Below are 13,532 nucleotides of genomic sequence, written 5' to 3'. Positions count from 1 at the left end.
GTCAATTCTGACTCATAGCGACCTTATAAGACAGCATAGAACTGCCCCACAGTATTTCCTAGGCTGTAATCTTTATGAAAGCAGACTACCACATCTTCCTTCAGGGGAGTGGCTGGTGGATTTGAACAACTAACCTTCTGGGTAGCAGCCAAGCACGTAGCCACTGTGTCACCAGAGCTCCTTATTCATGTATATACACATACATATATTTAGAATCCTTTAGAATAAGAATACCACACATCATTATCATACTAAGAAAATGAAAAATAATTTAAAAATTTGGAAATTTTATGAAAATGTGAAAAATTAAAAATAATTTCATAATATCATCTAATACCCAGCGTATATTTGTTATTGTTGTTGTGAGGTGCCATTGAGTCAGCCCTGACTCATTGTGACCTTATGTATAATAGAATGAAATGGTGCTCAGTCCTGTGCCATCCTCACAGTAGTAGGTATGTTTGAGTCCCTTGTAGCAGCCACAATGTCATTCCGTCATGTTGAGGTTCTCCCTCTTTTTCACTGACCCTTACTTTACCAAGCATGATGTCTTTCTCCAGTGGTTGGTTCCTCATGATGATACGTCTGAAGTAAGCAAGAGAAAATCTTGCCATCCTCACTTCTAATGAGCATTCTTGCTATACTTCCTCCAAGACAGATTGTTTGTTCTTCTGGCAGTCCGTGGTATATTTAGCCTTCTTTGCCAGCACCACAATGTGAATTCATCAATTCTCCTTCAGTCATCTTTTTTCATTGTCCAGCGTTCCTATGCATATAAGGTGATTGAAATACCATGGCTCGGGTTGGGGTACTTTAGTCATCAAAGTGACACCTTTGCTTTTTAACACTTTAAAGAGGTCTTTTGCAGCAGATTTGTTCAGTGCAGTAAGTCATTTTATTTCTCAACTGCTGCTTCTATGGGCATTGATTGTGGATCAAGAAGAATAAAATCCTTGACAACTTCAGTTTCCTCGCCATCTCTCATGATGTTGTTTACTGATCCAGTTATGAAGATTTTTGTTTCCTTTATTTTTTTTTTTATGTTCATGTGTAATCTGTATGGAAGGCTGTAGCCTTAGTCTTTTACCTTCATCAGTAAGTGCTTCAAGTCGCCTTTGCTCTTGGCAAGCAAAGTTGTGTCATGTGCCTATCTCAGGTTGTTAATAAGTCTGCCTCCAATGCTGACCTTTGTTCTATATCTAAATCCCTTAGTTGACCCAAAAAATCATTTTGATTTAACCAGTCTCCTATGGATGGACACTTCAGTTGTTCCCTAAATTTTGCTATTACAGATAATGCCATGGTGAATAACCTTGTGTCTGTGTTATTTACTGTTTGTAGAGATGTATATTTAGGGTAAATTCCTAGCAGTGTGGTCTGAATTACAGGATAAATGCATAACTCTATATTTTAGATATTGCCAGATTTTCCTCTATAGAAGTTGATATCCATTTGCACTCCTGACAAAAATGTGTTACAGTGTTTGTTTTCCTATGGCCTTGCTAAGGAATGTGCTGTGTAACTTTTATAGTTTCATTACTCTGATGGCTGGGAAATAAAATCTTACTATAATTCATGAGTATCTTTTTATATGTTTAAGGGTACATTTAATTTTTGTCCTTTTTTTTTTTGAAGAGCTCTTTATATATTAGAGGGATAAACCTTTTTTGTTATATTAATAGTATTTAATAATCCCATCTTAACTTCAATTCCAGTGTTTCTCCATGCCCTTCCCTTATTCCCAGGGAGACTAGATCAGAGGCTTCAAAAGCTTGTGATGAGAGGAGGCATGTTCTTCTCTTTCATGCCCCCACGGTCTTCACTGTCTTTCCTTCTTGGGAGGGCAAGTGGGAGGCAAAGTGGGAGGCAACAGAGAGGAGAACAGATGGTATTTCCTTGTAACTACTCCTGGCAAACTAGTTGCCTTCTTCCCATTTAGTTGTTACTGAATGCTCACTGTAACAGTGACTGACTGCTCTTTGGTTCTATTGGTGTAGCCAACATTGAAATGATAGCTTTCACAAGTTCTTCCAAAAACCCAATGATGGCCTCTATTTAGATAGCTCCTGGAATAGGTGATCTGGGTCCGACTCATGCCATTTCCATCTCCCTTCCCTCTTCATGCCTTGCCTGATCCGCTCCACAGGCTCTTGTTGGTGGGATCTTCTTGTCCAGTGGTCAGCCTTTTGGGGCAAGTTAATGAAAGGGTGATTGAGGTTCAGCCACTCTTTATTTGATTCATAGGAAACTTAATTATTTTTACCCAACAACAAGTTTGTGATGCAACCTGACCTCTTTCCTTCCCCAACTCCTGGTACTTTTTCTCTCAGCTGTGGTATATCTTTCCTACTCTTCTCCAATCACTGGCGGTTTCAGAGACTGTTAGTTTAGATGTTACACAACTTTTAAACAAAAGACAATGGCTATTTTCTGTGTTTTTGGTGGGAGAGGAGATGGTCTGGCTCCCAATTTTGTAGGTATGGCATATTGGAGTTCAAGTCTAAAATCACCTTTCCTCCTGCTTGTCAGCTTTGGGAAGGCTGGTGAAGAAAGAGCCACTGCTCCTCAAAGTTTAACCTTCTTTTGCTACTCGAGGGACCAGAAGGTTGACGGGGGGAGGTAGCTGTAACAGTGCTCTCCTGTAAGCCCTGCCCAGAGGAGGCTGACCCCAACAAAGGGAAGAGCTTTAAACTTAGAGTATGAGATCCAAAGTACCTTTATTTTTTCTTAGCAGTGGACTTTATAGTCATTTCTAGAAAATCCAGAACAATTCTCTTGACCGCTCACATGATTCTGTTAACAGATATTTATACACCTGAAAAAAGCCCTTCCTCCTCAAAGATGATAGCGTAAATTCATTGGGATTGGGGATTCTGTAATGCATTTTTGTGGATGTGAAGACTTAGGAAAAATCATTTAATTAGTCAGTTGTTAAGTTATTCAGGCTCACTCTCTTTATTTGAAATCTACAAATAATAATAAAATGAAAATTAGATTGGGATATAGGCAGTATGCTATACCCCTTCTTTTGATCTTTTTCAACCAGTGTCCATCTGTTCAAATAACCACTGAATATAAGGTCACCTTTCTAATTTATTTTTTAATAAGCCCACAGTTTGGCATTATGGACTACATTCTATTCTGCATTATGTGTATAAACACCTCTTTTACATTATATTTGAGGATTCTCCTGCCAGAAGATAGAATGGGACTGTGTTCAGATCTGCATTTAATTTATATTAAGCATCATTATTACAGGAAAAAAAAGAAGAAAATAGCTGCTAAGTGATCGTGTCAAAAATGACTCCGTCTTGACAGAGAAGTTAAAAACCAATGAGATTTTATTTATGATTCTACTTCTATGAAACATTGGCTGTACAACAGGCAAGAGAGAGAAGAGGCCACATATGTCTTAAAATATCCTTTCTAACTCACACATAATCTCTCATTCATATTTGGATTGCATGCAAGCCAGCTCCTCCTCAGCCAATTAAAAGCAGTTTGTGTGCCAGCTCAGCGCCCTATACCGCTGTGGCTAAGGCTTTTTGTACTAAAGCTGAGGCTGTATTTAAATGGATAATGAGGAAATATTGGTTGCTCGGTTCTCTCTGCAATCTGTCTCTGTCTTCGATGCCAGGCCACTCAAGTGCTTTTTTGGAGAGCTTTGCGTTTTCCCCCTTGAAATTCCATCCATGATACTTTGAAAGACCACCCAGTGTTGACTTTGTTATAGAAGCATGACAGAAAAAGAAATTGAGTGCCTGATCTACACGTAAAAAACCAAAAAACCAAACCCAGTGCCGTCGAGTCGATTCTGACTCATAGCGACCCTATATATCTATCTATGTATCTACACCTAAAAAAAAACACATAGGTCGGGACTAATGCATGATGGAGAAGCAAGCCACTGATGTTTGAAGAGCAGGGGTTAGGAGACGCCTTTTAGAAAATCCACCAAAGAGATTGAACAATGACTGGCACCAAGTTCAAAAGAGTGAAAATATTTGCCCATTGAACATTTATTTTCTATTTGAGCCTTTAGATTTGTCTTAGGAAGCCTATTTGAATTTAAAAAATTCAGATTATTCGGACTTTTGAAGATTTAATATCCTTTTCTAAAATGTTCACAGTGTTTATTGTGGTTAATTTCTTTAAGACATCTTAGCCAGCTCAGGTAAGATCAATAATTTTAAGATGAATGATGAAATTAAGATAAATTTGGGTTTCTCCCATTACCCAAATTTATCTTAATTTCATCATTTATCTTAAATAAATATGGGGCTTTGTGAGGCCATTGCACCTCTTTTCCTATTTGTTTTAGACCAATTATATAAATATAGATATTCAAATAGAAACTTTGAAAAATATCAGTGTATTTTTGGTAATATTGGATGCTAGAATGAGCTTGAACTTGAGGTCAAAATGGGCTTCGTATTCTACCTTTCCTCTGAGTTAAAATTAATCACTCAATCACTGGGCACAACAACTGGACAACTGCAGTCCTCTTCTGCAGGGGCAGAGTCTGCCCTGGAAGACTTACCACAAGGCAGAGAAGAGAACTTGGGATGGCCAGTTTCAACCATAGACCACCAAAGAGCAAGAGAGATAAAGCACCTGCAAACAATAATCAGTAACCCCACAATATCCCCTCCCTTTTGGGGAACAGGTGTCTCACTGTGGCAGAGGGCAGGCCATCCACCAAAATTAAAAACAAAATAATTGTATAACTCTTCTTTTTGTTGTGTTGTCACTGGAAGGCAAGTACATAACCTACATGTTGCAGCCCATGCCTTGCCTCCAGGTATAGCCATGTGACTATTATTTTCTAATGAAATATTAGTGAAAAGATGTGTGTCAATTCTAGTCCATGTTGTGCTCTTTTCTTCATTGGCTAATTGAACATGCAGGACTCCATGACCCTAAAAAAATGGCAGAGTCACATATGGAAGGGTTCTAGGCCCTTAAATCACCTCATGAAAAGAGAATTGTGTTACAACCAGGAACAACATTGCACTAAGTGAGTGAAAATCAAATGTCCACTAATGTTGGCGGTTTATTCGTTACAGCGGCTAACGTTACCCTACGTTACAGCCACTACTCTTCTCGGGATGAGAAAGAGAAGGGGGTACAAAAGGGTAAGGGTTTCTTCGTAATACTCCTAAAAGGCAGGGAATTCCTATTAAATAGGCTAAAGCAGAAATTAGGGCAGAGGAAAATATAGCTTCCCTCAGAGTAATTCCATAAATGCCAAAAAGGACTAAGCTACTTTAGCAGTAAAGTTTCGCCCCTTGCAAGAGAGGCAGAGAAGTAAGTGGACAGATAAATCATTCTGGTAGTTGTCTTTAGGGAGTAGTTTAAAAGGAATTTCAGTAGCTCTAAGACAGTTGTGAAGCCTTCTCAGGATAAAGCATCAAGATGAGTAGAAAAATAAGAAATCTTCCCAGAGATTGATTAAACTCCTGGGTGCTAACATGTTACCACTCCTTTTTGAAAGCAGGTGGGGCATATATTATTTGCAAACCCATAAAGGGAAGGCTATGAAGGCAGGAAAAGTTGGGATTAGGGAAGTTTTTTTTTCCCCTTAATGTTGTCTAGATATAACAATCTTTTTAGACTCCTAGCTCCCTCCTCAGATTTCATAAGCAATGAAATATTTGCAACAGTGTTGTATTTGGCCTGGGTATTATAAAAATGTAATCTTTCCAGATATCAGCAGGAATATGATCAGTTCATAGGAATTTGGCACTGAAGCCTGAGTCAAGTGACGGTTTTAAGGAAAAAAAAAATTGAACAGTATTTTTCTTCAACACATTTTCAATAATAATAATTTATTCATTCTTTAACTAAAAAAAAAATTAGTAAATACCTCCTATTCCCCCCACTTGTCAGTCAGTTTGTCACACTGTAGTGGCTTGCTTGTTGCTGTGATACTGGAAGTTATGCCACTGGTATTTCAAATACCAAGAGGGCCACTCATGATGGAAAGGTTTCAATAGAGCTTCCAGACTAAGGCAAACTAGGAAGAAGGACCTGGTGGTCTACTTCTAAAAAAAATTGGCCAATGAAAACCTTACGAATAGCAGCGGAGCATTATCTGATATAGTGCTGGAAGATGAGCCCTTCTGGTTGGAAGGCACTCAAAATGTGACTGGGGAAGAGCTTCCTCCTAAAAGTAGAAAAAAAAGTAGAGTTGACTTTAATGATGTGGATGGAGTAAATCTTTCAGTAACTTCATTTGATGGTGTGGCATGACTCAAGTGAGAAGAAACAGACGCATACATCCATTAATAGTCAGAATGTAGAATGTGGGAAGTATGAATCTAGGAAAATTGGAAGTCATCAAAAATGAAATAGAACACGTAAAGATCAATATCCTAGGCATTAGTGAGCTGAAAAGGGCTTGTATTGGCCATTTGAATTGGACAATCATATGGTCTACTATGTAGAGGATGACCAATTGAAGAGGAATGGCATTGCATTCATTGTCAAAAAGAACATTTCAAGACCTCTCCTGAAGTACGATGCTGTCAGTGATAGAATAATATCCATATGCCTACAAGGAGGACCTGTTAATGTGATTACTATGCAAAATTATGCACCAACTATGAACGCCAAAGGTGAAGAAATGGAAGATTTTTACCAACTCCTGCAGTCTGAAATTGATCAAACATGCAATCAAGATGCTCTGATAGTTACTGATGATTGGAATGTGAACATTGGAAACAAAGAAGAAGGATCAGTAGTTGGAAAATCTGGCCTTGGTGAGAGAAATGACACTGGAAATTGCATGATAGAATTTTGCAAGACCAATGACTTATTCATTGCAAATACCTTTTTACAACAACATCAGTGGTGACTATACACATGGACCTCACAGAATGGAATACACAGAAATCAAATTGACAATGTCTGTATAAAGAGACTATGGAGAAGCTCAATATCATCAGTCAGAACAGGGCCAGCGTCTGACTGTAGAACAGACCATCAATTGCTCATATGCACATTTAAGTTGAAGCTGAAGAAAACTGAAACAAAACCACAAGAGCCAAAGTACAATCTTGAATATTCCATCTGAATTTAGAGACCATTTCAAGAATAGATTTGAAGCACTGAGCACTAGTGACTGAAGACCAGATGAGTTATGGAATGACATTAAGGACATAGAAAAAGACAGGAAAGAAAAAAGACCAAAATGGATGTTATCAGAAGAGACTCTGAAACTTGATCTTGAGTGTAGACTAGCTAAATGAATTGAAGAAATGATGAAATAAAAGAGCCGAACAGAAGATTTCAAAGGGTGTCTCAAGAAAACAAAGTATTATAATGAAATGTGCAATGACCTGGAGTTAGAAAACCAAAAGGGAAGAAGACGCTTGGAATTTCTCAAGCTGAAAGAACCAAACAAAAAATTCAAGCCTCAAGTTGAAATATTGAAAGATTCTATAGGGAAAATATTGAATGACACAGGAAGCATCAAAAGAAGGTGGAAGGAAAATACAGAGCCACTGAACCAAAAAGAACTGGTCGATGTTCAACCATTTCAGGAAGTGGCATATGGTCAAGAACCAGTGGTATTAAAGGAAGAAGTCAGAGCCGCACTGAAGGCATTAGTGAAAAACAAGGTTCTAGGAATTGACGGAATATCAACTGAGATGTTTTAACAAATGGATGCAGTGCTGGAGGTGCTCACTCATCTGTGCCAAGTAATTTGTAAGAAAGCTACTGGCCAACTAACTGGAAGAGATTTATATTTGTGCCCATTCCAAAGAAAGGTGATGCAACAGAATGTGGAAATTATCAAACAGCATCATTAATATCACACGCAAGTAAAATTACACTGAAAATTGTTCAAAAGTAGTCGCAGCAGTACACCTACAGGGAACTGTCAGACATTCAAGCTGGATTCAGAGCAGGGCATGGAAAGAGGAATATAATTCCTGATGTCAGATGGATTCTTGCCAAATGCAAACAATGCCAGAAAGATGTTCACCTGTGTTTTATTGGCTATGCAAAGGCATTCCACTGTGTGGATCATGACTAATTACGGATAACATTGCAAAGAATGGGAATTCCATAACACTTAATTGTGCTCATGTGAAACCTGCATATAAACCAGGAGGCAATCATTCAAATTGAAAAAGATGATACTGTATGGTTTAAAATCAAGAAAGGCTTGTGTCAGGGTTGCAATCTTTTACCCTACTTATTCAATCTGTATGCTTAACAAATAGTCCATGACCGTATGAAGAAGAACAGGACATCAGGATTAGAGGAAGACTTATTAACAACCTGAGATATGTAGATAACACAACCTTGCTTGCTGAAAGTGGAGAGGATTTGAAGCACTTACTGATGAAGGTCAAAGACCACAGGTCTTTGGATTATACCTCAACATAAAGAAAACAAAAATCCTCACAACTGGGCCCATAAGAAACATCACGATAAATGGAGAAAAGATTGAAGTTGTCAAGGATTTAATTTATTTGGATCCACAATCAATGCTCATGGAAGTAGCAGTCAAGAAATCAAATGACGTATTACATTGGGCAAATCTGCTGCAAAAGACCTCTTTAAAGGGTTAAAAAGCAAAAATTTCACTTTGAGGACTCAGGTGCATTTGACCCTAGCCATAGCATTTTCAGTCACCTTATATGCACGTGAAACCTGGACAGTGAATAAGAAAGACCAAAGAAGAATTAATGACTTTGAATTATGGTGTTGGTGAAGAATATTGAATATACTGTGGACTGTCAGAAGAATGATCAAATTGGTCTTGGAAGAAGTATAGCCAGAATGCTCCTTAGAAGCAAGAATAGTGAGTCTTCATCTCACATACTTTGGACATGTTATCAGGAGGGACCAGTCCCTGGAGAAGGACATCATGCTTGGTAAAGTAGAGGGTCCTTGAAAAAGAAGACGACCCTCGACAATATGGATTGACACAGTGGCTGCAACAATGTGCTCAAGCACATCAAAATTTGTGAGGATGGCACAGGATCAGGCAGTGTTTTGTTCTGTTGTACATAGGGTGATTATGAATCAGAACCAACTTGGTAGCACCTAACAATAACAACCACCTCCTATTTCATGCCTTATTTTAGGCACTGAAGAAACAATGCTGAAGAAAGAAGACAAAAATCGCTACGCCAACAGAGGTAAATTCTAGTGGGGGAAACAGACAAGAATAATGTCTGTGGATCCAAAAATAATATCAGAAAATGATTAACAAAATGGCCTCAAATAAATCAGATCCTTCCCTTTTTATACTTATGGCATATCTTGATTTATGTCAAAGATGGAGAAGGCAACTGTTCCATTTAAAAATGCCAGCTCTTAGAGATTGCAGTAATGCCGGGCAGTCTGCTTTTAATGCCATAACGTTAAGTGTCTTTTTGTGGCTGTCTTTTTTTTAATATAGAGAGGAAATTAGAACTGGTACATTTTCTTTCTTTCCTTTTTTTTTTAAATAGGCTCTGAATTTCTTGCTTGAAGAGCACTTACCTAGAAATAGCGAATGATTTCTTTATCATATAGTCTTTTGAAATGTAAATGTGGAATATGAAGGTCTCTGTGCTAAGAAGTCCACGGATGACTCATTTATACTCTCTTGAATCGCTTTTATACCTAGAGAGTTTCCAGCATAGTCATCTGGCACCCGTCACTAACAAAGAGAAGTGATGATTTTCAGTCTCCATCTGCTGCTTACTAGCTGTGTGACCTTGGAAAAGTTACTGAAACTCTCTGAGTCATTTTCTCACCTGAAATACAGAAAGAATAATACCTAGCTCCTTGGGTTATTGTAAGGATTAAATGAAATTGTGTAAATATATTTCCTGGCTTAGCATTCCCTTGAGAAATGATAGCTTCCACTACTGTTATTACTATTATTATTTTTATTATCACACTTCCTTCACACTCTAAAAGCAAAGTGAGTGGTGCATGAAGTCCTCTTGATTCCTTAGTTTTAGGGGTTAACAGTTATTGTTCATGTCTTTGAATATCCATTCAAGGTCTTGTGCTGAATGAATAACCCTAAATTTTCCCCCGAGAGACAAATCAATTATCTGGTTGGTTCGAAATGGGTTTTCTGAGTGTCTCACTAACCTGCTATCTGTAGAAGAAAAAAAAAAATTTGCTCTTTGCTAAGTTCTGTTATGATTATGACTGCCAGTGGAGACAGTCTTCATATATAAAAAAAAAAAAAAGAACACCAAATGGGCAACTTTACAACTCATTTGGTAAAGTTTGCCATGTTTATAAGCTGATTGGATATCAATTGGCTGGTATTCTAGAACCTGTAATGGGACCAACTGTCCCACAGTCTGGTTATCTTTGTCATATAGATACTGCCAAGGAATGATTCTTTGTCCAACCAATTGTTTAAACAAAAACAACAACTTGCCAAATGTGCTTTTATTGCCTCCACTATGTATTACCCTCAAGCTTTGTGGATATTTGTATTTAATAGTAGTATGCCTCCCTTTTGTATTTAAAAGCAAATAAGTACAGAAAACTAAAATATTGACTTTTTTATGTGTGTGTATATATATATACCTTTTTGCTTCTGGAAATCAGCTGGACTGTTTCTTTTTATTTTTTATTCTTTTTTCTGTTGTCTCCCAGAAGACTGGAGAAAGCTCATCAGTCCCAGAATCAAAGCTTGTCGAAGATGGAAAGGGCGTTAGAAGTCCTATGCTCTATCTTTTTTATTTTTTTTTAAATAAGAAAGTTAAGGTTTAAGGGGGTAAAGAGACTTCTTAGAAGTCATAATGTATATGGCAAAGTGTTCAGGATAATTTTAACAGCTAACATTTATGAATGTTTATTATCATCTAGGTATTTTTTTTTAATGCATTATATGCGTTGTCTCACTTAAACTTTCTAAACGTCTTGCCTGTCTTGCTTACTATTGTATTCCCAGCACAAGGGACTGTCCCTAGTACAGAGCAGATGTTCGATAAATATTTGTTGAAAAAAAGAAAATGAATATGTGGGTGGTATAGATTGAATTGTGTCCCCCCGAAGTATGTGTTGTAAATCCTAAACCTGTGTATGTAATCTCATTTGGGAATAGGACTGTCTTTGTTATGTTAATGAGACCAAGCAGTGTCCAGTGTATATTAGGCCAATCACCTTTGAGATATAAAAGCATGCGTTAGGCACAGAAACAAGGAAGAACAAATGGGGGAAGATAGATGCCACACCACAGGAAGATTGCCCAGGAACCAAGTAACAGAAGCTGAAGAGGCAAGGACTTTTCTCCAGAGCCAAAAGAGGAAGACTTCCCTTAGAGCCAATGCCCTGAATTCAGACTTCTAGCCTCCCAAACTGTGAGAAAATAAATTTCTGTTTGACGCCACCCACTTGTGGTATTTCTGTTATAGCAGCACTAAGAAATGAAGACAATTAACACACTTAAGAATGAGAAATATCGTATGCCCATTTTACAGAGGACACTGAGGCTTAAAATGAATAAGCGATTTAACCTTAAAGTGATTAGCTCACGCACCTAATTATTGACAGTGTAGACTATGGCAGATAAGTGATTCCAGGATTCTAATTCTTAACCACTTGGCGGTGCTGTCTCTGGGTCTGAGGCCAAATTGGGGTAGAACCCAGGGCTAATGTGCACTATGGACATTTCCATGCACATTTTTGGATTCAATCTCTTTTAACACCTAGAATTTAAGTGGCTTTTTTGAATGATGTATGATGTGAGAAATGAAGTGGCCTCATCACAAAAACCCATAAACAGGTGGTGAAAACAATTGATTTGAAATACCGTGTTCTGTATGAAATCCATCAAGGGTAGAGTTTGACCCTTAAGGCTGTTTGATATTTGAAAAGTGGCAAAAGCAAGGATTTGTTTTTACCTCTTCGGAGATTAGGTTTGAGGAAATATATTATATAATACAAAATTCAAGTTTATAGCATTGTAAGCTTTCCATAATCAGACCCCAAACTACTCAGCTGGTTTTGTGAAATCCCCTCAAGCTGATCTGTTTATTAGTCTTATGAACATCCCTTGTTCATTTCTAACTGCCCCTGGGTTTTGCTCTTTACATGGAAGTCTCTCTTCACTCTTCACCCCTTTTTCTTTTTCGTGTTCTTCAGGGGCCTATTTAATTACCTCTTTCTTCAAAAGATTTCTCTGAATTATCTCTAGCCACAGAAAGTTCTCCCTCTTTTGAACAACCGTAGCACTAATCGTGCCACCTGTTGTTGTTAGCTGCCATCTCATTGGCTCCCCATTCCTGGCAACTTCCTGCGGGATAGAATGAAACGCTGCCTGGTGCTATGCCGTCTACACGACCATTGCTGATTGATCCATGGTCATCCATAGGGCTTTCACTGGAGGATTTTTGGAAGTGTATCACCAGGCCTTTCTTCATTGCCCATCTTAGTCTAGAAGCTTCACTGAAACCTGTCCAACACCACAGCAATATTTAACCAACACTTACAGTCGGACGGTGGTGACTCATGTGGAACACTGGCTAGAAAGCAAAAAAAATTCTGTGTGAAGGGCGAGAATTCCACCACTGAACTTCCACCAACCTCAAACACGCCTCGTAATTCCCATTTCATCACAGCCCCATATAGAGGTATTCCTACTTTCCAGCCTTGGGTGCCATTCTAAACAAATGGATGGCAGAGTCTTCAAGACTATGTATTACATGTTATGCTTTGCATCATCACAGCACTGTGCTTTATGCATGGCAATGGTTCAATTGCTATTTGTTGAAAGAAAATGTAGGAGAAAGAGATCAAAACGATTACTACACCATCGCAAGGAGTATTTTTTCTGTGTTTTTTTTTTAATAAATTATGAATCTTTAGACTGACATACTTTGAAATGTAGGCTTGTGCCTCATAAAAAGAAGGTATGAATGCAGTTAATATATTTTTGTTGCATTTTGTTTTTACCGCTGTATATTTATATGGTTTAGTGTTTAGAGCTAGAATAACTGAGTTCTGTCTCTTGTACTCCCTGCTTAAAAAAAATTACCTAACTAATTTTTGCCTTACTCCTGATTTGTGTCTCAATTTCCCAGTCTGTTTTCATAAACAATCATAAATGTGTCCTTGGAGGAGATCCATGAAACTTAATTTATGTTTTTGGAGGCCTTTGGGACGTTTGGATGCAAGTGTGTAAAATGCAAATAATTATTATACACTCTTTTACCTTCATTTGCATATATGTTGTTTCTAGCATAATTTTGGAGGCTTGGAATGTTTTCATCCCTTCATCTGAAAAGATTCAAGAGAATTTTCTTTCCCCATGAGCAGGTTGGTCCACTAGCGTCATGCTAATCAGTTTTTCATTTTCTGGTCAATTTTCTTTTAATTAACCATAGCTGAAATGTTAATTATCAACACTGGTAAGCTGTGGGCAACTCAGAACACTGTCACTTGCACAGACAGTGAAGTGGAAAATTTCCAGCATTCTGAAACTTTTTACAGCCCCCGTGAGTGACAGTCTCTAACATTTTGGATAAATCCCAGGCTTGCTGTAAGAAATCACAGTAGGGGGT

Source organism: Elephas maximus, chromosome 23 (genome assembly GCF_024166365.1).
Source record: "Elephas maximus indicus isolate mEleMax1 chromosome 23, mEleMax1 primary haplotype, whole genome shotgun sequence".
NCBI lineage: Eukaryota > Metazoa > Chordata > Mammalia > Proboscidea > Elephantidae > Elephas > Elephas maximus.
The sequence above is the reverse complement of the archived record's forward strand: the minus strand, read 5'-3'. Positions refer to the sequence as shown.